We start from the raw sequence: 26564 nt of genomic DNA, 5'->3' as shown, positions 1-26564 counted from the left end.
ACTCTGAGACTCTGTCCCTTCTGACACAGTGGGGAGCAATGGACAGTGCGGCAGCCACTCTGTCAAGATCCAGGGTGACAATGGCAGACAGGAAAGCAGTCAACCCAAGATGAGATGCTCCGATACCACTAAGAGAACAAAACCTTTGTTGTTGACATGTAACAGAGAACTCTGAGCTGGCCTCAGCTTCCATTAGCTAACACTTGGGTTCCTATTTTATTTACTGTCTCTCCTGCTAGACCAGCTGCTGGACAAGGATTATGTAGCTGCTCAAGGTGTGGGTTTTGAAACAGTGCTGTCTGCTGTAGCTTGGGTCTGCTATGCATCTGGTATGCTGTGGGCCAAAGATCTTTTCTGTCTCTTCTACCTGAAGGAATAAATAATCATATGCAGGAGATCTGTGCCTGAAGCAATAGATAGAAACTGGACTTAGCTGCAGCACCCTTCATTTCAGGCAGGGATTACTCTGTAGAATTTTCTTCTTGGGGGAATTAAGACATGTTTATTTCTGGTGCAAATTCCTTTTGTCATAATTAAACTTTGAGATGATAACTCTGCCTTGCTGCATTCAGTTATTTACCCCATTGATACCCAGATCTAGGATTCTAGTTTTTACTCTCTAGTGGATGCCCAAGTTGTTTCCATTGCAGAAAAATCAAATGATGGCATTTAATAGAGGTCATCCCCTCATAGAAGACATTTTGTGTGTTTATGTGCATCTCTGGCCAGTATTCTAGCATCATATAGAGGAGAGCAAAGTGAAAAGCAGCCATAACATGGAGGAACTAAAGCAAGCAAATGTAAAGCAGGAAGGTAGAAAGAACACCGTTAGGACTGTAGCTCAGGGATCATTCTTCTTCAAGGGAGACATGTAATCTCATGGCCGTCTGCATGCGGCCTGAACATCCAATAGATGGCACATATGTGCCATATGTATGCTTTGTGGGAAGCATGTTTCTGAGGTGTGACTAAAGCTGAAATTTCAACCTGAGTCCTCTTATTTATACTAAAGTCCAAACTCATGGTTGGAGAGTATATAAAGATATAACATGATCTCATGGCAATATACTTGTACAATATGATTTATTATTTATTTATGATTTTTTTCACCAATGCTTGTTTCACACAGGGTTAGGACAAGTTGGAATAAGGATACATTTATTTGTAGAGTCATATCACAATTGTGAGGCTCATATTACCTATGTGTAAATTTATCATTAAACCCTGATCCAGAAATGTATCTGGGGACTACATTTTATATCTATTGGTATTTCACACAGAATTGTTCTTGACATTTCCACTTACACATCCAAAGCAAGAGTCTTAGAGTACATGGATTGAGTACAAGAGGCTTCATAGAAGAAAAGAGATAGGATGGGGAGGTTTCTTTTATTTAATATTTTCAAAATATTAGATATTGGAAAGAGTGATTCAATAGTTTAATTCAAAGTTAAAAAATTAAACTGTTAAAAAGATAAGTCAATTTGTGGTGCATAGAAAGGAATCTATTCATCATAAAATACTAGATACCAGTAGCAAATGTTGAGGAAGTGATACTAACAGAGAGGTGTGTTCTAGATAATTGTATGTGTGCATATGTATGTGTTTGTGCTTATGTGTGTGTGTGTGTGTGTGTGTGTCCATCTTTTGGATTCCTAATATTTGCCATCTGTTCTTTCTCATTGAGAAAGCATGGAGAAGAGACCTGCCAGCTATCTAGTTAGTCATGTAGTGTACACTCACAGAAAGTCAAATTAAATTTTGTCCTGTTTTTAGAGGGAATCATACAAAATAAAAATTTTGAGAACTACTCCTTGAAGGATAAATTTTCAATAATACTTTAAACAGAAATACATTACTGGCAGTATGGGATATGTTTTAAAACACACTGAGAGAGAGATGGAATTAACAGTGTAATCATTCTGAAGAGAAGGGCATTATATAAATTGAATAAATTATCAACATCATTATAAATCAGTGTTGGTCCAAGTAACATGATAAAGACTAGTCAATAAATTAACATTCATATAATATAATATTTTGCGATAATATTAGTCCTCATATAATTTAGTACGATATGTCTTGATCATAATCACACCTACACCAATTCCTTTCAGATCAATTTTGCTTGTTTTGTGGTGCTTAAAGAGTTTGCCCACATTTACAATGTGTAAGAAAGGTTAATTTATAAACAACTATGAAGATTGATAATGGGTGTTATATTCACAAGTGTGTATAGTTGAATTTCTAAACTAAGAATCAAATCTCATAAACATGAGGGCCCACAAAGCCTCAGTGGTGGAATATAGGTAGCCAAAAGAGAAGATTGTGTGGGGACTGCAGTGTGAGCAAAAACAGAGAGTGCACAGTGTGTGTGGAGGGAAAGAAGGGGTGTGCACAGAGTGTGCATGGAGCGAATGGATGGGTTTGCAGAGAGTCCAGGACTGCCGTGTGTACAAGAGCAGAGAGTGCACAGTGTGTGTGGAGGGAAAGAATGGGTGTGCAGGGAATGGCTAGGAGATGGTAGACAGCATAGCTGAGTATTTATAGGTTGGAAGGGCTGCTAATGAAGGCAGATGGTGACTGCGGATTTTAAAAGGTGACAGGATGAAATGTGGACATTTATTAAGAATGGATGCATGACATTACTGGGGGAGGGAGACCCATTTCTTCTGAGTTAATGATAAAGGTAAGTAAGACTGCCAAGCCACTTTCATGGGCTTAGCAGGGCAGTAGTGGGAACAATGCATGCTGTAAATCAAGAGCAAAGGAGTTTGCTTTTCAAAGGGACATTGCCTGTGCTCTCTGTTCTCCTCAGGAGGCTGCCTGCCCTCTGTCATAGAGTTGCTGCAAGAATGTTAAGACTCCATCTCTCTCCTCTGGATTGTTACTCACCTGCCAACTTTCTCCAGCTTGAATTCCAACTCCTCCTGTCTCCTGAAAGACTCTCTGAGTAATGACCAGAATATCAATACTCATAAAGATGGGTAGATTTCCTCACACTTTGTTATGCAAGATGCATGGCTTAGATTTCAAAGTAAATAAAATTCCTAAAGGAAACTCTTCTCTCTTTGTTTTTCTGTGTGTGGATATGTATAAGTTTGTTCGTGGATGTGTGTCAGACTCACACATGTATTCATTATCATAGAGGTTCATGTGTGTGTGTGTGTGTATGTGTGTGTGTGTGTGTGTGTGTGTGTGTGTGTGTGTGTGTGTGTGTGCATGTGCATGCATACTCAGTGATCATCCTAAGGAACTCTGAGAATAAATACAGGGTCTCTCCTTAAACTTGAAGCTGACTCAACTAAGCTATCTGGGCAGTAATTCCTAGGCATCTGGCTGTCTTTCCTTCCCCGACCTGTGATTGCACAGTCCCTACCACATTACCCAGCACTTTACATGGGTTCTGGGGTCTAAATGCAAGTCTTCATACTCATGGACTCATTGGACTGGTATGTCTCTCTAGCCTAACACTATTTTGTTATTCATGTTCTGGACAGCTTCCTATGTCTGTGTAGTAGTTCTGTGAAGTTTGACACTTGGATGCCAAGGGCAAATACATCACTTACAGACTCTTTCATCTTTTCCCATTTATAATCACTCTGTCTAAGATATCATCTAAAATCCGAGTTAGTACAGTTACTATGTTAGTCTAATCTAACCTATCTATGACTAACGTGTAACTCTCAGGTCAGGAACCTTTGTATGGATTCTATAATTCAGCTACATAGCTATATGTATAAATGGATAGATGAGGGATAGAGATAGATGATAAACAGATTATAGATACATACATGTAAAACACACATATACATGTTACGGAAATAGTACATACATACATTAATAATGAGATAGATAAAGGTCACAGACAGATGATAGACATGTAAAATTAGGTAGTGGATGATAGGGAGAGAAAGTTTGTGCATAACATCAGCAAGTGACTGAAATTCCTTGTAGGAAACATTATTAAGAATTTAGCCACGCTGTGTTGGTGCACACTGGTCGGCTATGCCGAAAACACAAAGCAAGGGAACTGTGAGTTTGAGGACAGTCGGAGCAACATTTTGGGGATGAAGCGATAAATGTCTCAGTGGTTAAGAGTACTTATACACAAAGGACCCGGGCTTGATTCCCATTACCCATACGGCATCTCACGACTTGTAACTCCAGTTACAGGAAACCTAACGACCATTTCTGTCCTCCCCGGGCTCTTGCATATACAAGATGCACATGTATACACTCAGATGTGCACACACCTACACACACACATACACAAACACACTAACATCTATCTAGATATTGATATAGATATAGGTAGGTATAGATCGATATTGATATAAATAGACATAGGATGTTATAGATAGAATATAGATTATACATGCATAAATACATAGAGTGTGAGTGTGTATAATAATATTTAAAAATATTCATAGTTTTCATATTTTTACTATGAACATGGATGGATTTACCATCTGTCCATGCGCATTTTACACAATATGCATTTATTCTAAGTAAATCAGATTATACAAAAATTAAAACATCAGAATAAGAATTGATTCAGAATATGTACTAAATACCAATAGGAAGTTAGCCAAGGAATAAACATCATCCAGTAACGATAAATTGTCAAACACAGTTTCACAGACAATAAGATTCCCCCATGAAGAAATGCTGGGGAAGCATCCTCCAGGGCCCCATATTCCTCTCTCCACCGTTTACATAGATTTCTTCCTGAGTATTTGGAGCCAAACCTCATCACCGGTCCTGAATTCTGCAGTTTTACAGTACTGGGGTTCCCTTTTCTCACTCATACTCAGTATGAAAACACCTAGGATGGGCTCCAGGGTAAACCATGCAGGCCTGGATGAATGAAACGAGGCTTACAAAACCCTTGGAGGCCCAGACCTCACCGACAATGACGCCTCCTCCATTTTTACACTAAGTAAAAATAAAATTGGATGAGGCTATGAGATTATCCGCCCCATTACAGCCTACACTTGTGGTGAGAGACGGTTCGACTTCTTTTCCAGTGACATTGACACTGCACCTCCCTGCTTGTATTTACCCTCGCCTATCATGATGAGGAAGTAACATACGTAGGAAGTGTCATATGGTGCCCGTGATTCATTACACACCCTCCAAAGTACTAACCCTAGACGGTATCACTCACGTGAACGCTGAGAAGCTGTTCTTGAAGCCTGGAAATTTAACTGTACAGATGCTCGTTCCAGCTCTGTCAACTACGGGCAGCTGCACAGACTCCACAGTCAAACTTTCCCGTCTATAGAGACAGCTTTTTCCCTTTTCTGAGAGACATTACACGATGCTTGCTGTGTGACAGCTTCCTCCAAGACGGAAACATTCTATTCTCCAAAGGAAATTCTTAAGCAGCGCAAAAAATAGCTTCAGAAAGTCCCTAAAACAGAACAGATTCTCTAGCCCCCTTGCTCCCAAGTTGTAAATAAGCCAAGCTGTTAAGTCCCTTTCAGAGAAGAAAAGCTTCGGAGACCCAGCCTCCTGAAAGCAGTGTAGACGACTAAGTCCTTTGGAAAGGACACTCTCTAAAGTGCCGGGCTTCCTGAAATCTGTGCGGTTTCCAGACTCTGTATAATTGTTACTTGTGCTGGGGTAGTCTTTGAGTCAGTTCTGGTCCCATAAGTAACCCCTCATCCATATTGCTATAAATAAACTAAATAAAATTCATTAGTTCATCCGGCAAGACTTTGATGGTGTCTAGTTTTGTTTGTCATGGGTTCCCTCTCTGGAGTAAGTAGATATGTGCTGTGTCTCCTCGGGCAAACTTTTGTCACACAGCAGTGATAAATCACTCGTGGATCCCCAGCTTAGTGAGTGGTTTGCATGAGAAACGTTCTCAGGAGGTGCTAGGTCACAAGGCAGGCAGGCTCCTAAATGTCGGTGCTGATGGTGTTGACATGACTCCCACCTCAGCTGGGTTTAACTAGGAAACAGAAACCTAAATCATTTCTCAGAAGCTCGTCATGGCTGGCGGAACACTGCTAACCTGTCAGCGGCTCACGTGTCTGAGAAGTCTCCGTGCTAAGCACCTAGCGGTTCCAGTTTCTGAGCAGCCCATGCGCAACCCGTCATCCACCCACATGAAACCGCACAAGCTTCTTCCTCTTAGTGCTATCCTCTCCTGTCCAAGGCAGCTGGCCAGGGTTTTATTGAGCTGTCCTCTTCATGGAGTTTCTGTGTGTGGTGGTTGTGTGCTGCATTTACTTGTATTTTATGATGAAACTGGGAAGGACACCCGGGTCCTCCTTGGGGACCCAGTCCTTTCTTTAAGGGAACCAAAATCTGCTACTCGGCCCACTGGTGGGGTGCATCATTCGCCTCCTACGTATATCATATTTGACTTTAGACTTGGAGTCCCTTGTTCTCACCACTTCTCTTCTCACAGACTGGGGTGAATGTCTTTCACTCAGAAGTATCTACTCACTTTTCAGTTTTCCTCACATCGCAGTCTTCTTCATGCCAGGCAGTTTCGTGTGCTCTTTTGGGAATCCATCACTGAGTCAGGGATGAACATCTTGATCTCGGGATTCTCTGGATGAACCTCATTCTACTTGGTAACGTGCTCTGGTTCACTGACCCTAGCTCTCTGGATGCTCCTATATCCTTATGACCGGTAGTCAGTTCCTACCTCTTTGTGCTTAAATACCACGTAGCCTCCTCTTGACAGAGGCTCTTCTAGTTGCAACCAGTTCCTAGTGTCTGGAAAGACTTTCCTAATTGTTTTGCTACCCATTTTTTGTTCTGAAACTGGGGTTCTTTCCTGTCACCCCCTTCTCAGGACTCCTTCAACTTTTTAACCTAGGGAATTTTTTAGTGTGAGCATGACTGCACCAATCTTCTCCCCCTTCCTTCTCAGTTTCTTTTCTCTCTTGGATGCTGATACTAATGAGCCTTGATCTCATTTTTACTGCAATAGAGCTTGGCCTTAGTACATACCAGTCTTAATGGCCAAAATATTCGACTTCTAAATTCTCATAGATTGTGACAGCTTCTGTCAACATGGACAAATGAGCCAAATTCCTTTTCCTCTAGTCTTTTCTGCTCTTCTCCTAATCTCTCCCTCTGATCACTGGGTTCAATTTAACAGAGATTCAAATATATTTTTGGTATGGATAACATTAAAATATTGTCATGACGTGCTGTTAGAGTCTCTTAAAAAGCTGGCTCTGGAGATGGGATTTGACCTGCCTACTCTAGACCCAAGTCTGTTTATTGAAAGTTTTTCTATAAAGTCCCCATCCTGGATCAAACTGCCCACCTAACTCTGTGACAGAGAAAAAGAGTAGAAGCTGGATCCCCGCCCCACCCCTGCTATCCATACACATTGACAGCTTGTGCTTGAGAACAGCTAAGATATAAACTTCCAATAGAAGGATCTACCCCTTGCTTCAGACCTCCTTCCTTTTGTTCTTACCTCTGCTTACTATCTTTAAAACCATTGCTGAAAAGCCATGTACTTTATAAAATCTGTAAAAAAAAAAGTTAAGACTTGTACAAAGATGTAGAGCAAATCTTAATTTGCTATAACATCTCTCCCTCTCTCTTTCTCTCTCTGTTTCTGTCTGTCTCTGTCTCTCTGTCTCTCTGTCTCTCTGTCTCTGTCTCTGTCTCTGTCACTCTCTCTCTCTCTCTCACAAACACACACACACACACATATATATATATATAATATATTAAAGCATCCCTTATTTTGCAAAATAGATACTTAAACATTAGACTAAGGGAACAACACTAAGCCTCTAAGATATTTTAGTTAGGGTTATATTTTTGTATGAAGATTTTGCCCTAAAAGTAAAATAAAAAATTAAGACAAATAAGGACAAAACCATAGACATGGTTTATTGTAAATAAAATTTTTGAACCACATGTTTGACTATTAAGATCTGTGGCTTTCTAAGATTATAATGGTTTCTTCAGACTTACAAAAACTGACTTAAAGACATACCTACTAGGTCTTTGCTAACTGTGTTAATATTTTAGATATTTGGATAGGTTAAGTCATACAAAAAAAAACTGTGATATTTTGTAAAAGAATACTCTAAAAGGAACAAGAAAATGAGGCTACCCAACTCTGTGAACTATATTTATGGTTTAAAGTTTATTCCGATCCTCATTCAAAACACAAAATTTAAGGCTCAAACAGAGATAAAATTAGACAATCCTAACTTTATAAAAATTAGTAACTTGGAACCTGTGAAGTATAGTTAAGACATGCCTGGTAGTGATCATGATTTTTAATGCACTCAAGACTATGTTTCTAGACATACTAAGTATGGATATAAAATTCATCTACAGAGACAAGCTTTAATCTTCCATATAAGGTATCAAAATTCAACCTGAAACAAGTAACTAAAAACAAAAAAGTTTGTTTTAATATAAAATAATTTTCAGGACATGGATGATGTCCCTCAAATCTCTCAGAGAGACCTGAAATGGCACTTAAGATGTTTACTGGAAAGGAAGAGCAGGAAAAGACAGAAAAACAAACTCTGGCCCCAAGTCCACCCTCAAAGAAGATAGGGCACCAGCAACTCCACCTTGGACCTGATAAAAGTGAGGCAACACTGGGCACTGAACAAAATCTGCCCCTCACATCATCTGTGATAATCTTATCTTACCCAAGATAAGACACTGGAGGGTTGATCCCCATGATTACTTTGCCTAAGACTGACACTGCCCTGGGACATCACCATCACCATGACTCCCAGAAAGGAGACCTGGAAACTGCAGATGGCAGGTAACAAATTGACCCTTAGGCCATTTGCTTTTTACTTCCTGCTTAATCTCTGTGTTGGGCATTGATGGAAGCTTCACCCACCCAAGGCCACAGGTCTCTTCTGCTCCCTCAAGCCTTCTGTTGACTCCTAGCTTCTTCCTTATGTTTTTTTTCTCAACTCCATTGCTGTGAAGGGATATCATGGCTGAGCCTCACTTCTCCTTTTCCTTTAACTCCTTGAACTTTCCTTCTCCCTACCATTTGAGGACCAATCCCTCTGGTTCCTTTTAAATACAAATTAAATATATTTCCCTATCTTGAAGCAAATAAGTAGATCATGACAGTTGTGTGGGGAACAAAACAAAACACAGAGATAATTTGACAGATAAAAGATTTTGGCGTTTCCTCTGGTTGAAGTTAAAAAGACTACTTTTACATTAGAAAACATTCTGGCTTTTCAATAGCTTTGGGTAGAAAAGATGGGCATGTTGCCTTCTGATGTCACAAATTTGAGAGCTTAAAAAAGGTTAATTATCTGTGTCTTTCAAAAATTAAGGTTCAATTACCTCCCAGCCTAAATTGTTTATAAAAAACAAAATAAAACAAAAATAAAACAACAAAACAAAATTCTGATTAGGTCTATGAATGTTTCAAGTATAAATGTCAGGCTTGCTTTGCCCTAGTATTGAGGCTGCCTGCTGAGCTGGGTAGCCTCATAAACACATTTCTGTGAAAGAAACAAACTCAAAACTACCATGCCTCTGCCAGCAACTGAAACATTTTTTATCTGTTACTTTATGTGTCTGTGATGTTTAGAGAGCCTTTTCAGTGACTGATCTCAATTATCCAACACCTACATCTCATGATAAATGATTAGATGCTTCCGTAAAGAAAACACAAAACATAAATGTTTGTAAAGATACAGTTATGGGCTGTGAGGAAGTGACTTAAGATATGTGAAAAACGAGACTTAAACTTGATAATATAATAGGAAAACTTCCAAAAGTTCAAAATTTAACACATCAATATTAAGCTGCTATTTAATAATCAATAGAGATGTCATAAGTGATTAATTATCTTTCGGAAAAGTTATAATTATTGAAATACTAAAGCTTTAAAAATAATTAAAGTTATCATAGTTACAAGCTCAAGAACTTCAATTTCCTTTGGTTGTTTTAAACTTGTTCATGCTTATGCTAATAGCTCTTTAAGCTTTATTTTTGCAAAGGCTCAAAGTGTACATGTACCTAAGCACTTCACAGACACTTATAAATTACTTTCTCTACTATGAGAATTTCAATGCAAAGTAAAACAATGATCCTGCTGATATGTCTAAAACTTTTATCTCTTTTTCACCTTAAAACAATTCATGCAAGCTTCAAGGTGTCATGTCTTGGATCCGTCTGTTATATCTCAAATGGACTCCAGATCCCTTGCCTGATAAGGACTTCTGTCGCTCAAAGAAGCCACTAAAAGATTAAGCTTTCCTGCCCACTGACTATCCTTGAGGGTGGGCTCTTTCCTTCCTCTGGTCTTGGGGCCCCATTCCACCCTCCAGCCACCAAGATTGCCAAGATCAAAACCCTAATCGTCTTAACTTTATCAGTTTCAGCAGATTTCCATCCTGCTGACAGATACCATCCCAAAATCAGCCTTAGTCCTGAAACTACCACAAAACCAGCTCACCTCAGTAGCCCTGGTGGTCCTACAAAACCTAAGGCCTCTGAATTACTGACCCCAGAGAAAGAGGGGCTTAGCACTCTCAAAGAAGAATTCTGTTACAATGTAACCGATCTGAATCCGTAGAAGAGAAGATTAGGAATCTGCATCAGCTGACATACAGAATTTTACCCTGCCCAGCATACTGTGATACTGGCCTCTCCCTCTGGTCTCCTTTGGGCTTTTGGTTCATGTCTCTCCTTGGTTCTGTGATCTCTATCCTCCTCCTAGTAGTGATTGCCAGATGTCTTCAGATTTTTCTTTCAGAAAAGAATTATGAGATGACCCAACATTCAATGAAACAGATGCTTCTGACAGTATTCCTTCAGATCTCCTAATAGTACCTATCAGTTTGATCCCCGCTTTGGTCCAACACTCCAGACTCATTTTTTTCAATGGCCCCACCCAGCCAAAAGCAGACAGAGGACTCCCATTGCCCCTTATTATCAGGAAAAGGCTAGGATGGTACATCACCAGGTGGAACCCCTAAATGTCAGTGTCGATAGCAAAGACTCTCACCTGAGCTCGGCTTAACTAGGAAACAGAAACCTAAGGCATTTCTCAGGAGCCCTTGATTGCCAGCAGAACACTGCTAACCTGTGAGCAGCTCATACCTCTGAGAAGCCTCCATGCTAAGCCCTTAGCTGTTCCAGCTTCTGAGTAGCCCCTGTCTGCCCTCTCATCTATCCACAAGAGAGCTCACAAGGTTCTTCATTTCTTCAACTAGGTGCTGTCCTCCAAGGTCCCAGGGAGTTCCTTACCACTTGCTGCCATAGTTCCCTGCCATGATGGGCCTTTATACTTCTGCAACCGTCAGGCAAACAAACTCTTCAGTTATAAGTTGTTTGATTGCTATACTTTAGCACGGTAACAAAAGTGTAACTGATACGCCTCAGATTTAGGGCATTGTAGAAACTCTGTAATCATCTGTTCTTACCTCTTGTAGGTTGGAAACAGGCAATGAATTCAACTTTTCTGTAGATGTTGGTAGAATCCCTGGGGTTTGACAATTTATGTGGAGTTTAACATTGGTATTTGCCACTGAGATGTTAAACACTCAAGGATGTTGATCATCTGTTATTTTATAACTATGACTCATTTACTCTATGCCCAGAGATAACACAGTAAACCACTGAATAACAAGGTGCATAGGAAACACTTTCTGCAGAATTTTCCCATATTTTATTCTTAGTCACTATGTGTTATCAAAAGACTTGAATAACCAAGGTTGCCGGAATTAGCAACATTCAGGACCCAGTGTTGCCTTTAAATCTCAAGATACCTGTTTGTAATGGTTCAAACAAGTTTGTCCTTGGCCAAACAGTTGACCGTCTATTGCTCAAGAACACAATAATTGCCTTAGGCTAACTCCCTCTTTCTAACTAAGTGGAAACGACTCAAAACTCTGTCCATTGGGGAAACACCACCTAAGTCACTTCTAAGGTCACTAATAGAAACAGATAAAATTTTAAATTCTCTTGGATGCATGTAAGAAACCCAGTCTGAGATGGGTCATGTTTGTGCTTTCTGTGCTGTTTGGGGTTGCTGTGTAATATTCTGTACATGTTTCCTATAACATTGGATGAACATGATGGGTTTTCACTGGTGTAAAACCATATATGGTTTATGGAGGACAGTTTGTGCAGAGAGGAATTTTACCCTTGGGGTTAGTGATTGAGGCTTCACTGTACTAAGAAAAGATTTTTAAATTCCCAACAGCTTCCTACCACAGGACTACAAGCTCTTGCTCTGGCACTATAGACTTTTCACTGATCCAGAGCTTCCCAAACATTCCACAGGATAATCTTTCCTTTTAAAAGCAGCATGGACATTGGGTCTTCTCATAGAAATAACATCTGTGTTGACATACTGCAGTGGAGGCCTGCCTGGGTCTGCTTGATCTTCAAAATTAATTAGCCACTTTTTAGCTCAACAGATAGGTCTTCAGGTACTTTATACCCAACCTGTCTTCATTAAATAAGGGGGCCTGAGGAGCAAGTATTTATTTTGCTTAACAGTAAAGAGTTAAGTTCTTTAGAATATCTGCACACTATCTCTTTCCTCTTCAGTGGTTAACTAACAAAATCGTATTAACATAGAAGGCCAATTGTGCAGAATGTCCACTTCAACCTGTGCATAAGCAGGAGTTAGGAAGGTTGCCTCCTGCATAGGAAGTATGTCTCTTACTTCTTGCCCTGAGATACATCCCATTGTCCCCTTCTTATAAAATGCTTCTTATTCTTGTAAGTAGACTGAAAAGATCACATTTGACAGATCAATAACTCAGTTTCTTACTATGAAGCTATTGATCTAGAAGATGTATTCTCATAAATTCCTGTCATAAGTTGGCATTGTCCATTGTTATCTGTTTTCTATGCCCATTATTACATGTTAACAAACCTCAAAGCTATGTAACTGATACTTAAGCTTCTGGTGGTCCCACACCTACCATGCAGCCTATATGTAAAGAACTATATTGGTAAACTAGGACTTGCAAAATGAACAACTAATACTTACTTGTATTTAATTGCATGAAGCTAAATTAATTTCCAATGTGATCAACAGAATTTTGAGAAAGGCATGTGGGGCTTTTGTCAAGTGGCAAAATGCTTGGTGTCATGATCCCAAGGCTGTCCAGCAAGCTTGGAATGTGACTTTTCTCTCTGCTGTTATGAGGCTCTCATGCCTAGGCTGTCGCTGGAGGGTGGGTTTCCTGTTACTTATGTTACAACCATGTCCATGATGAGCAGATTCCAACTTCCCATGAGTTCTTGTCAGTTTCCTCAGCAGCAGCAGCAGCGAGAAAGGAAGGAAACCATCCATCAGGACTCAGGGATAATGTCCAGTCCTTGTTACATTGCCGTTCCCTCTCTTTATATACAAGGTAAATTGCTAATCTCTTTTTATTTAAGTAAAATATGTGAAATATAGTGCCTCCTGCTTGCCTTTCCAGATCATTAAAACAACTACAGGATAGTTTCTTAAAAGCCCCTCTCCATGAGGATGGTGGTCAGCAAACAACAAGGAGATTCAAATGCTGTGGGAAATTGGCACCAAAGAACCTGTCCATCAGCTTCAATATTTAATCATATTACAAGCATAAGTAGACAATATATATTGTTGTGGTTTGCCCTGAAGTTATATGTATTTTGATGCTAATTCCACTGCCCCAAGGACAGCTGCCTAGTCATGTACTCAGAACTCAGGTGACTTCACCAGAACCACCTCCCCATTGAATTTGTAAAGTACAGGTGAGGGGCAGGTACAGGATAGAAGGAAGCCTGTCATTGGAGGAGAAGGAGGGATGGACAGAAGAGAAGTTTGAAGGAGGAGGAGGAGACTAGGAGAGAGAGAGGAAGAGACAGGACAGAGGAGAGAGAGAGAAGGAGAAGCCATGGCAGGTGATGTTAATATTCTGCTTTGTGTATTTACAGGTTGTTATTATGTTCCTAGGAATAGATGGTACCGGGCTTTGTATGTTTAAGTGGGCAATTATATCTTACCAATTGGGTCAAAGATTATTGTGTTGTGTGTTCTTTTATGTGAAGGTTTGAGTGTAGGAAAGTGCGCAGCTGGGATGTGTTTCCGTCAAGATATCTAGCAGATATCTTGGGGCACTGCGGTGCAGACCTAGCGGGCTAAAAGACAACCCCTGCCCTTTTATTTTTATATTTTTAAAACAGCATCATATTTATGATGAAAGGGAGGACTAAATAAATGGCCCTACTATACACCCTTCTCTATCTTCCTGATTGAGCATGAGCACTTACAAACACATCCCTGTTATGGTCTTCAAGTGCATGGGCAATATCACCCACTGAGTTTTCTTTAGTTCAAAAGGAAAAGAAAAGAAGCAAAGAGAAAGAATGAATTAAAAAGAGACTAAGAACCTAAATGAAAAGGATCTACCTTCTCACAAACAGTAGGCTATTGTAAAGCACTATCTCACTGCTCAGAATTAGTTCAGCTTTTAAATGTCAGACCTGCATCTTCTTGAACATCAGGAGCAAATTCTGAGTCTTTCAAGGCCGCTCTGGCATCTGGCTGGCTGAATGACCACAGCTTAGGATCTTTTCCCCCTTGTCTCTCTGCAGGTTAGTTTACCTAGAGCACTTGAAAAGTACAGAGTCTATGAGAACTTCATACCAGTCACACAGGAATATCTACAGATGAAAAGTATTCCGGTCCTCATCTGCAATTGTTCTTGCACTGACATGGGCATCTCCAATCAAAAGTGTCAACTCCACAAAGATTATTGCATCTTATAGAGGGGTCATTACACAGATAAAATTGAAGAGGCCTTTGGTTATATTCCAGAACTCCTCCCTTATCCTAGAGGTTAAACTGATTTCATGTGGCTCAAATACTTAACCTTATCAACTTCTACTTGATCAATTTTTCCCCTTTGGCTAGCCCAGGCTTAAATATACTATGGTCAGTTGTAGGTCATCATATCAGAAGTTCTAGCGTTTTCCCAGGGATTCAGCATTAATAACTAATCTACTCCATTACTTGAAGAAATTCAAATAAGTAAAAATTGTGTCTCAGGAGACCCAAATAAAGCATAGAAAAATCTTTTTATTAAACAACGGATATTTTTAATTCTGCCTCTGCTTCAAGGAATCACATCATTGGCAAGTCAGCTCTTACAAATGTCTGTTTGCATGAGCTGCCTGCAGTCTGTGGTTACTGAGCAGTGTTCTGAAGCTATTTGATCATTCCTGCTCAACTCAGGTGAGAAAGAGTTTATTTTAGCTCACAACTCCAAGTTATAGCTCATCACCGGGGTGGGAGTCACATCACATCTGTAGTCAAGAGCAGGGAACAACACTGCTGTGCTCAGCTCCAAGCTCTACTCCTGACAGCTTAGACTGCAAGCCTATGGGATGGTGCTCTTCACATTGGGTTGGCTTTTCCAAGTCAAATAACTCAACACACGTCCCTCTCCATCCACAGTCACGTCCATAGACATATTCCATGTTGACAATCCCTCATTAAGATTCTCTCGTCAAATGATTCTTGGTTATATCAAGTCAACAATGAAAGTTAAGCGGTTAATTGTGCTGGAATGACACGACCGACTTCTATAGCACGAGTATCTGAGACAAGAGCACTATTACTCACATTTAAGGAAATAATTCATGGTTTTAATTTTATCTGCCCCTGTTAATAGTTAATGGGTCTTAAAAGTGTTTCTTCCAAGTCTTTCCAGACTGTCCATTATATGAGAATAGTTAAATGCAAGATAGAAATAGATTTGAGCAGAGAAAATTACTTTCAAATGTTTACATGACCCCTAAAAGGTATAGAGTATCATTTATAAGAGTGAGTAAAATGGGGTAAAATGTCCTATAATTTCCTCTCATTGTCAAATAGAGACTAAAACATATTTCATTTTCAAAATAATAGATAACAGGTCATTCATCTTGTTAAAAGAATTTTAATCATGTTTTTAAATTAACCTTTTCATTAACAAAACCAAAATGCTATGCATTCTTTGGTGGCAACTTTCAAAGGCCAAACTGAAGGCAGAACACAGTTGTATTCTGATTTCTATTTCAGTGAAGCAAACTACTGTTTCATGAGCAGTAGCATTACAGGCACAGGCAAGTTTAAGCAAATAAAAGCCACAGTCCTGAGTCATTACCAGGGAACACACTGTCTGCCCTAATGGGCTGTGGAACATCCTGCTGAACTCTTAACCTTGTGTTCACTTAGTTTTACTAACTCTCTCTTGGGGTGACTTTCAAGATTCCTCAGCTATTTTAAACATCATTTCCTTCTTGTTCAGAAATTTCTTAGATTGATCTGAGGTTAAAAGATGAGGAGAAATAAGCTTACCTAAAGGGCAACCTACAGGAGCAAGAAGGAAACTCATGTTTGTTGTGACGGAAATATAATTTATAAACTTCTTGTTTCATTGAAGAATATGTGCCCAACGTATTCCTGACAATAGCCTGCTAAAATATTCCCCTGTTCTATTCTTTACTATACCAAATTGTGCTACATAAATGATCTTAACTTTTAAAGTATTACTAAGGGACAACTTGGGGACTAAATGTTTCCATCAAGTGTGTATGAATCTTGCTGGCATTTGAGACTCCTACTTCAAGAAATGGATTTGCTCATGCAATTAAAGTCCAGCAATTGAAACTTAAGCAGGTTTCTATTGCCTTTCACCAACCATGTCCTAGCTCAGTGATGTGGAAGGGCTTTAACCTTTCAAATTATAGCTTCCCACCATAGCTGCTAAGCCATTTTTGACATGGGGGTCAGGCATAAACTGAAAGACAGTGAGAATTTAAAATTCCATACTAAATACTCTAGAGAAATGGTTGCATAACTCATTAGCCATGTGCACACAAATGTACTCCTATTCTAGGCGTAGGTACTTATCTTAATGCTCTGAAGAGGATGGTAGAGAGGATGTGAATGTAAACACGGGGAAAGACATGCAGATTGACATCTCTGACAACACCTATGTCACACAAAGCGATGTCACTATCTCCCATCTGCACACCCTAACTTGTGTACAAAATCTCAAAGGACCTTACATGTTTGCATTGATCCTGCTTCCTTTTTCTATATTCTATTTATTGTAATTATATCACTTTTTACTGCATATACTCTTCATATGCGATAACGTACTCTTTAATGAATTATTTTAGAGAGATTTTAATAGCCTTTCATACTGTGTATTTCACTGCAAATTTAAATTGAGGCATTTGCAGTATTGTGTCAGAGAATCTTAGATGATGCTATTCTATCTGTGTCTTCTGAATTTCAACCATTGACGTTTTATTAACAGAGAAATGTGTATATTTAGCTTGTGCTCTGGTTTTGGGGACAATATTTGGATAACAATGCTTAAAATGATAGAGCATCTTTTCTGATCCTTTGATTTCCCTCCTTTCTGCACTGAATCCAATCACTATCTGCCCATTTTGATACTTTATTGTCTATACTGTCCACATGACTCATTCCTTCTGAGCTTGTTGGATCAGGGCACCTAGATTCCATGTAATTTTACTATATTTACCCATTTAGAAATAATTATTTTTCAATAACAATCATAATGTTATATATAATTTTTAAGAATGATCAAAAGTAGAGAGACTTATACAAGAAGAGGACTGAAAGGTGGAATGCTAGGTTACAGGCCACAGATCAGAGATTAAAGGATCTGGAACCTACAGAATTAACAAAGGGATGGTTACACATGAAAACAACCCACAAAAGAAAATGGCAGTTCATAGAGATGCAGTATATTGCCTTAAGAATCTAGATTCTACTTATTGATGCTACCTTAAGGCAATGTCATACAACAGACACTCTGTTTTGTTTCATAAAGTTTGGAGAACTAAGATACATACATGTGTTGATCCACTATGCTACTGATACACGATCAGAATTCCAACTGGCCTTTGCTTTGAAGTCTAAAAATATTATTATGAGATTGTAAATTTAGTAGAGATTATGGCAACCTTGGAAATGGCTTTACAGGTTAAAGCCGGTGGTATTTCAACATATGAATCGATTAGAATGCAGCAGGCATAAGACCTGTTACAAATGAAAGTTACAATCCCACATGTCTGGAAATTATAGAGAAATCTAAGAGTACTTTAAAGGAAATGCTAATAGAACAGAAAGGGGATATGGAATCTCCTAAAATTAGATGAAACAATGCTTTATTGACTTCAAAATTTCAAATTGTCAATGAGACAGATAATATGACTGCTAAAATAAACTGGATTTTAGAAAGAACAGCTGAATTAGATCAACATAAATTTATAACAGCCTCAGAATGAGAGACAGGAAAGATGTTGCATTGGGGGAAAGACTATACTCTTGTTTTAACAGGAAAAAAAAAACACAGCCATGGGTGGGTCCCTTCCAAATGGATAAAAATCAGATATGATATAAGGGAGAACCCCTGAAGATCTTGACTACATACATGAAAAAAAACACATAAATACCAGTAAAACAGGTAACTTGTCTGGTTGATATCTCCATATGGGAACAGCTCTGAGACAGGCTAAGACATGAAAATGTCTTGGGCCAAACCTTAGCTACAAATAGCCAATAAATCATTCTTGGCTACAATGTCTGTAGGGCCCATCATGTCATCTTTCACATAGCATGGATAGAAATTTATGTTACGGTTTGGTCATACATTCCAATCTAACTTAGAAAGAAAAGCAGATGCCTCACCTGTTCAGAGAACCAAGAATCTTCCCTATCTGTGTGCATTCCACATTTCATTCATGTGTCAATGCACCGATGTATAATACCATTGAAAGTCTGTATTTTCACAGAGAAAAACAACCATAAAAGCAGTGAGAAACACAACCAGAACATGTCAAATACAGAGGCAAAGGCTAGCAGCAAACCACTGAACTGAGAAAGGGACCCCTGTTGGAGGAATTAGAGAAAGGATTGAAAGAGCTGAATGGGCTTGCAACCCAATAAGAACAACAAAGCCAACCAACCAGAGCTTCCAGGGACTAAACCACCATCCAAAAACTATTCATGAATTGACCCTGGGCTCCAACTGCGTATGTAGCAGAGGTTGGCCTTGTTGGGCACCAGTGAAAGGAGAAGCCCTTGGTCCTGCCAAGGTTGGACCCCCAGTACATGGGAATGTTGGGGGAGATGGGGGGAGATGGGAAAACACCTTTATGGGGGAAGGGAATGGATGGGAAGCTTATAGACAGGAAACCAGGAAAGAGAATAACATTTGAAATGTAAATCAAGAAATACATCCAATTAAAAAAAAATAGCAGCCCTAGGAAGATCCACCCTGCAGGTTAAGACACTGAGGCATGTTTATTCCAACATTCTACTAGATCCAACCTCAGTCTCCCTTAATGTCTGTTTCATCAAACCTTCTTCCAAGAAAGCTGCTAACCACAATTGTTCCGGCATCAAAGACTATTCCAGTCAGGAATTCAGTTAAGCCCTGAACTTTTTCAGCATGCAGAGACATGCTGCAGCTAGCTTTCTTAAGATTATCCATTATCCAAATTTTTAACTCCAACAAAGGATGTCCCAAATCAGCAGAAATCAATTTTAAAGAAATGATGTCTCTATAACAAAAAGGTAGGATGGATGATTTTCGGTCACTCAATGGATGCTGGATATTTTAAATGGAGTAGTTAGAAGTTGCTATGGTTTTGATCAAGGGGAAAGCAAAATGAATGATGTTAGATTCAGACATTCATTTTTTTGTTTGTTTTCCTCTAGCCTTTCTCTCCTATCTAATGTTAACGGGAAATTTGGGGGAAGAATGAAAAGAAAAAAGGACAAATATTGAAATAATACAGGAACAAAAAGAATAAAGGGTAAATTATTGAATCTATTCCTAAACTCTAGAGCTACACCTTGCTGAAAAAGTTACAATGATATAGATCTTTGTATGTTGATACAAAATTAAAATTCCATTTGGTTACAAGATACTATGTGTCAACTGCTTTTAAGGTATTTTACTTATGTAATTATTAAAAATGGAATGTTAAATTCTAGTCCTTTGAAAGCTGGTATTAAAAACATTTAGAAAAATCAAGAAATGCAAGTCAATAGTTAGTCAAACTTATGGTCATGTTAGACACTAGTCAACCTCATTACAGAAATATGTTTCCAAGGTTAAAAATACAGTGAATAGTTAGAAATAATCAATGTTTGTCTATTCAGATATGCTATAGATAGAGAGGCGATCTTCAAATAGCTCAGAGATCCACAAAATATGGCACTTAAAGATGTCTTCTCATTAAAAGGCTTTTATGACAATGACATAGATCTGCTCCTGGCAACACCCTCATTGTTCTTCAGGGAAGACAATGAACATTGAAGAAACTTTTTATATAGTCTGCTTCAAATATGACAAGGTGCCATTGGGCAAGAAACTGCAATTACTTCGATTGCTAACAGTATGTTGTCCAGAATAAACAAATGGGATGGACAGAAATCAGCTGCCAAACTTTGCCAAGACAAGGTAAGGTGTGCTTCATAATTTCTGCTTCAAAAAACAAAAAGTTTGCCAGATATTCTGAGCCAGAAGTCTGAAGATGATGCTCCTATGATTCATAGATATTTTGGTTGATTGTCCAGGCCACTAGATTTTTCTCACTTCTGTAGATTTAGAAGCTGCTTGCTATGTACTTCCTGCATACTTAGGAAACATTTATTCCTTCTCAAGTCTCTGATGTAGTAGGAGACTAGATAGTTATAGTCTCATAGTAAGGTTAAGTTATTTGTGATTTAAGAAAATGTTTTTGGGAGATGTTTTAGGTTGGTAATGAAAGTTATAATAGAAAATGAATTAGGTACAGAACTCTGAACTCACCAATAGATAATAGAATACTATTTCTTAAGTAGCCAACACAAATAGCTTTCACATTGTGAATGTAATTTTTGTTGTTGTTGTTTTGTTTTGTTTTGTTTTTTATTAGATTTTTTAAATTTGCATTTCCAATATTATCCCCTTTCCCAGTTTTTTCCATAAGCCCTCTATCCCATCCACCTTCCCCTTTCTTCTGTGAGGGTGCTCCCCCTCTCAAACCATACCCCCTTCCTGCCTTGATATTCCCCTGCACTGGGGAATCCAGCTTTGGCAGGACCAAAGGCTTCTCATCCCATTGGTGCCCAACAAGGCCATCCTCTGCTACAAATGCAGCTGGAGACATGGGTCTGTCCATGTGTACTCTGCAGGTAGTGGATTAGTCCCTGGGAGCTCTGGTTGGTTCTTATGGGGTTGAAAGCCACTTCGGGTCCTTCAAATGTTTCTCTAACTCTTCCAATGGGGACCCCATTCTCAGTTCAATAGTTTGCTGCTAGCATTCAACTCTGGCTGAATCTCTCAGGAGACAGCTATATCAGGCTCCTATTAGCATCCACTTCTTGACTTCATCAATATTGTCTAGGTTTGGTGACCCTTTTAAGAAAGACTGAAGCATCTGCACTTTGGTCATCCTTCTTCTTGAGCTTCATGTGGTGTGTGGGTTGTATCTTGGGTAATTCGAGCTCTGGGGCTAATATCCATTTATCAATGAATACATACCATGTGTGTTTTTCTGTGACTGGGTTACCTCACTCAGATGACATTTTCTAGTTCCATCCATTTGCCTAAGAATTTCATGAAGTCATTGTCTTTGATAGCTGAGTAGTGCTCCATTGTTGTAAAATTATATTAAATGATTTTCTTTTACTCCCCTCTTGATCCAGCATTGCAATGCCCCAAGATATCTGGTAGATACCTTGCTAGAAACACCCACTAAAACTCTGTGATGGCCCAGTGTCTCTGTCGCCATTCAATTCTCCACAAGAAAGAACACATGACTCAATAACCTCTAATCCAATTGATAAGATATAATTGCCCACCTAAACATACAAAGCCCTGTGCACATCCCTTAAGAATATTCATAACAACCTGTACATATACAGAGTGGAATCTTAACGTCACCCTCCATGTTCTCTCTGCCGTTTCTTTGCTGTCTCCTCTAGTCTTCTTTCCCCTCTTTTTGTTCCAGTCTCCTCCTCTTCCCTCAATCCTTTCTCATACCCATCCTTCCTTCTCATCCAACGACAGACCTCATTCTATCTCATACCTGCCTCACCTGTATGACATCATCCCACATTTCACCCTGTTGTCTAATTAAACAAAACTTTTCTCTCAAATATAAGCTGAGTCCAACTATTATCATTTTGTAATTAAAAGCATGAAATATATCGAACACCCAGTCCAATACTTTATCAGTTAAACAAAACATTTAGTTATCCATTCCAGTAAAGAAAGGCTTAAAATCTGTTATATCCTGGCTAGCTTGTATACTATCTGATAATTATCTAATAAAATATGTATTTTCTGTGTTAAACAGCCTGATAGGCTATGAGACTATAATCAGTCTTCAACCCCGTCAGAAATATGAGAATAACCAATTATTTATAAACATAGGAAGCCTAACATGGCTTCCAGAACTTAGAGGTTGTAGAAACAAATCTCCACTAGCATAGTCCTCTGTTGGCAACATGTGAGTGCAAGTCTTCACCCTTCTGGCCCAGCTGAGAGACTCTTGAAATGCAGAAATCTTGAAGGGCTGATAATTCTGGCTTGGCAAAATTATCAGTCGACTATTCTGCATAAGGTGTGTCCTTTTTGGACAGGTATTAGTCTGCAGATGAAACAGGCAGTTTTTGTCCAGTGGCTGCCTAGCCACAAAGTATTGCCTCACCTGGAGTTATAGATGCTCAATTTCTTCATTAAATCTGCCAAGAGGGAACTGTTAGGAGCAGATATGCTCAACCAAACATAAAGAACTTTACATCTCATATTTTGTGGATTTCTCATGTTTTTGAAATCTATATAAGGTTATCTGGACTGTTGTCTGTTAATTGAAAGTATTCTAACAAACTTAGAGTCATGAATTTGCTATTTGGCTCTTAACTCACATGTGTAATCAACTCAGAAGTTTGAAATGGCATCAATAGGAGAGTGGCTGTAAATCTTGTACTTTTAAACATTTTTAACAAATAAGTTCTATACCAGAGCAAAGATAGGATTTTACTTCAGTTACAAAATGAGATTATTACTGTACAATTCCTTCCAGTTAAATTATAACCATTTCTAAATTTCTCATAAAATAACTTTAGAATAACCACTTTCAGCCCCCCAAAAGTGCAGGGAATTGGGGCGACGACTCTTCTATAACTTCTTCAAGCTGTACACGGCCGTTGAGATGTCCTTGGGGGTAGGTGGTTGGAAGAATGAAGCAAATGCTGTAGCCATATATGTCCTGACTGGACCCATCTGAAAGTCCTTGGGACCAGGAATCCAAGTAGGCACACTGTGCAAAATACAACTCTCAAGACAAAACTTTAGAATCGAGATATCTTTTTGTTTGATTCTCTTGAATCTAGTTTTTCAGACAGTCTCCCTCTCTCAAATCTGATCGGTATCACACTGTGAGGTTTCCAGAGCATAATTACCCTTTTTAAAAACACAAAGACAAAACCTTTCTCTGAAAATGCTGTGTTCTTTAGTCTGTAACCATAAGCTTGTATCTTGCACTCTCTCCCAGACTGATAATATAACCATGAAACTCAGTCACAACCATTATGAAGATTAAACAAGTTTTAAAAAGGAAGGAAGCTAAACAATAGTGTTAACCAATGATCCTGATACGCTTTCTGACATATCAGGAAATTAACCCAAAATTCCCATGGAGCCCACGATAAGAGAATCTGAGCTTCCTGTTGTGGTAAATATCAAAAATAACCACAAGGCCTCACTAGCCGGCATCAACAAATGATTTGGTCTGTAGTGGGGTAATTTATAAAACAAACTAAACACCTTATCAAACCAAGACTTTAGTCCAAAATATATCAATCTGTTAAGCTCTCTACCCTGAGCCACAGATTTTTATTTAACCTTAATAACTTGAAATTTCACAGTACCCTACTTGGAGTCAGTGATTAATTTTTCCCTATCTAAGTTCGGAACCATGGATGAAAATTCCCATGCAATTCGGGTAATCTCTGTACTCTCCTTAAAACAAACTGAATCACCTTCTAATAATACCTATCATTAAGAAGTAGCTTGTCTAACTAGGATTTGAACCCAAAGTTCCCATGGAGCCCACATTAGAAAAAATATGAGTATCCTATAAGATTTTCTAAACCACTTTCTTTAAAAAACAGGTTTTAATCTCTAACTCTCTGAGATGTCATTACTTATCACACAGCAGGGGAGCTACAGCCTGTCAGCCCAGGCTGTTTCTGTTTCTTTGTTTAAAATCCCCCCCCCCCCCCCGGGTTGAGACATCACATGACTCAACATGGCACTGGCCTACTCTTACTTAGAAAATAAAACCTTTCTCTCAACTCTTAGGATTACTAGTGGATTCTCGCCTACAAGTTGTATTGCCATCTGTTGTAAAATTATATATAAGAAAAAGGTTTTCTTTTATCCCCCACTTGATCCTGCACAGCAGTGCCCAAAGGTATCTGGTAGATATCTTGCCAGAAATACTCACCCCAATTCTGTGGTGGCCCAGTGTCTCAGTCACCACACACTCTCCAAACTCAATTCTCCACAAGAAAAAACACACAATACAATACCCTCTGATCCACTTGATAAGATATAATTGCCCACCTAAACATACATAGCCCAGTACACATTCATCCCTTAAGAATATTCATAACCAACTGTAAATATACAGAGTGAAATCTTAACATCAGCCTCCATGTTCTCTCTGTCGCTTCTCTCCCTTCTCCTCTAGTCCCCCCTCCTTCCATTCCATTCTTCTCTTCTTCCCTAATTTTTTTCTCATGCCAATCCTTCCTTCTCATCCAATTATAGGCCTCATTCTGTCTTGTACCTACTTCACCTGTATGACATCATCCCACACTCTATTGTGCAAATATACCATATTTTCTGTACCCATTCCTCTGTTAAAGGGCACCTGGGTTCTTTCCAGCTTCTGGCTATTATAAATAAGGCTGCTATGAAAATAGTGGAGTATGTGTCCTTGTTATATGTTGGAACATCATTTGGGTATATAGGAGTGGGATAGCTGAGTCCTCAGGTAGGAACAATATCCAATGTTCTGAGGAACCTCCAGACTAATTTGCAGAGTGGCTGTACCAGTTTGCAATCCCACCAACAATGGAGGAGTGTTCCTCTTTCTCCACATCCTTGCCAGCATCTGTTGTCACCTGAGTTTTTGATCTTAGCCATTCTGACTGGTGTGAAGAGGAATTTCAAGGTTGTTTTGATTTGCATTTTCCTGATGACTAAGGATGTTGAACATTTCTTTAGGTACTTCTCAACTGAGAGTTCTTTGTGTAGTTCTGTACCTATTTTTTAATATGGTTATTTGATTCTCAGGAGTCTAACTTCTTTTTTTTTTTTTACATTTCTTTTTTTTTTTTATTAACTTGAGTATTTCTTATATACATTTCGAGTGTTATTCCCTTTCCCGTTTTCCGGGCAAACATCTCCCTCCCCCCTCCCCTTCCTTATGGGTGTTCCCCTCCCAACCCTCCCCCCATTGCCGCCCTCCCCCCACCAGTTAGTTCACTGGGGGTTCAGTCTTAGCAGGACCCAGGGCTTCCCCTTCCACTGGTGCTCTTACTAGGATATTCATTGCTACCTATGAGGTCAGAGTCCAGGGTCAGTCCATGTATAGTCTTTAGGTAGTGGCTTAGTCCCTGGAAGCTCTGGTTGCTTGGCACTGTTGTACATATGGGGTCTCGAGCCCCTTCAAGCTCTTCCAGTTCTTTCTCTGATTCCTTCAACGGGGGTTCTATTCTCAGTTCAGTGGTTTGTTGCTGGCATTCGCCTCTGTATTGGCTGTATTCTGGCTGTGTCTCTCAGGAGCTTTCTACATCCAGCTCCTGTCGGTCTGCACTTCTTTGCTTCATCCATCTTGTCTAATTGGGTGGCTGTATATGTATGGGCCACATGTGGGGCAGGCTCTGAATGGGTGTTCCTTTAGTCTCTGTTTTAAACTTTGCCTCTCTCTTCCCTGCCAAGGGTATTCTTGTTCCCCTTTTAAAGAAGGAGTGAAGCATTCACATTTTGATCATCCATCTTGAGTTTCATTTGTTCTAGGCATCTAGGGTAATTCAAGCATTTGGGCTAATAGCCACTTATCAATGAGTGCATACCATGTATGTCTTTCTGTGATTGGGTTAGCTCACTCAGGATGATATTTTCCAGTTCCAACCATTTGCCCACGAATTTCATAAAGTCATTGTTTTTGATAGCTGAGTAATATTCCATTGTGTAGATGTACCACATTTTGTGTATCCATTCCTCTGTTGAAGGCCATCTGGGTTCTTTCCAGGTTCTGGCTATTATAAATAAGGCTGCGATGAACATAGTGGAGCACATGTCTTTTTTATATGTTGGGGCATCTTATGGGTATATGCCCAAGAGAGGTATAGCTGGATCCTCAGGCAGTTCAATGTCCAATTTTCTGAGGAACCTCCAGACTGATCTCCAGAATGGTTGTACCAGTCTGCAATCCCACCAACAATGGAGGAGTGTTCCTCTTTCTCCGCATCATCTCCAGCATTTGCTGTCCCCTGAGTTTTT

General features: G+C 39.3%; 1 long non-coding RNA gene across 1 annotated transcript in view; it reads right to left on the bottom strand.

Annotated features, from left to right (window-relative positions):
- The window catches only part of LOC134485698 (uncharacterized), a 95763-nt gene extending 90417 nt beyond the window's left edge, over positions 1 to 5346 (bottom strand). Inside the window, exon 1 of the long non-coding RNA XR_010063970.1 lies at positions 5171 to 5346. This is a non-coding gene — a long non-coding RNA (uncharacterized LOC134485698). The remainder of the gene's footprint in view (positions 1 to 5170) is intronic.
- Positions 5347 to 26564: the final 21218 nt, after the last annotated feature.

The sequence above is a fragment of the Rattus norvegicus genome, chromosome 2 (genome assembly GCF_036323735.1).
Source record: "Rattus norvegicus strain BN/NHsdMcwi chromosome 2, GRCr8, whole genome shotgun sequence".
Taxonomy (NCBI): domain Eukaryota; kingdom Metazoa; phylum Chordata; class Mammalia; order Rodentia; family Muridae; genus Rattus; species Rattus norvegicus.
This window is presented reverse-complemented; position numbering and strand designations above follow the sequence as displayed.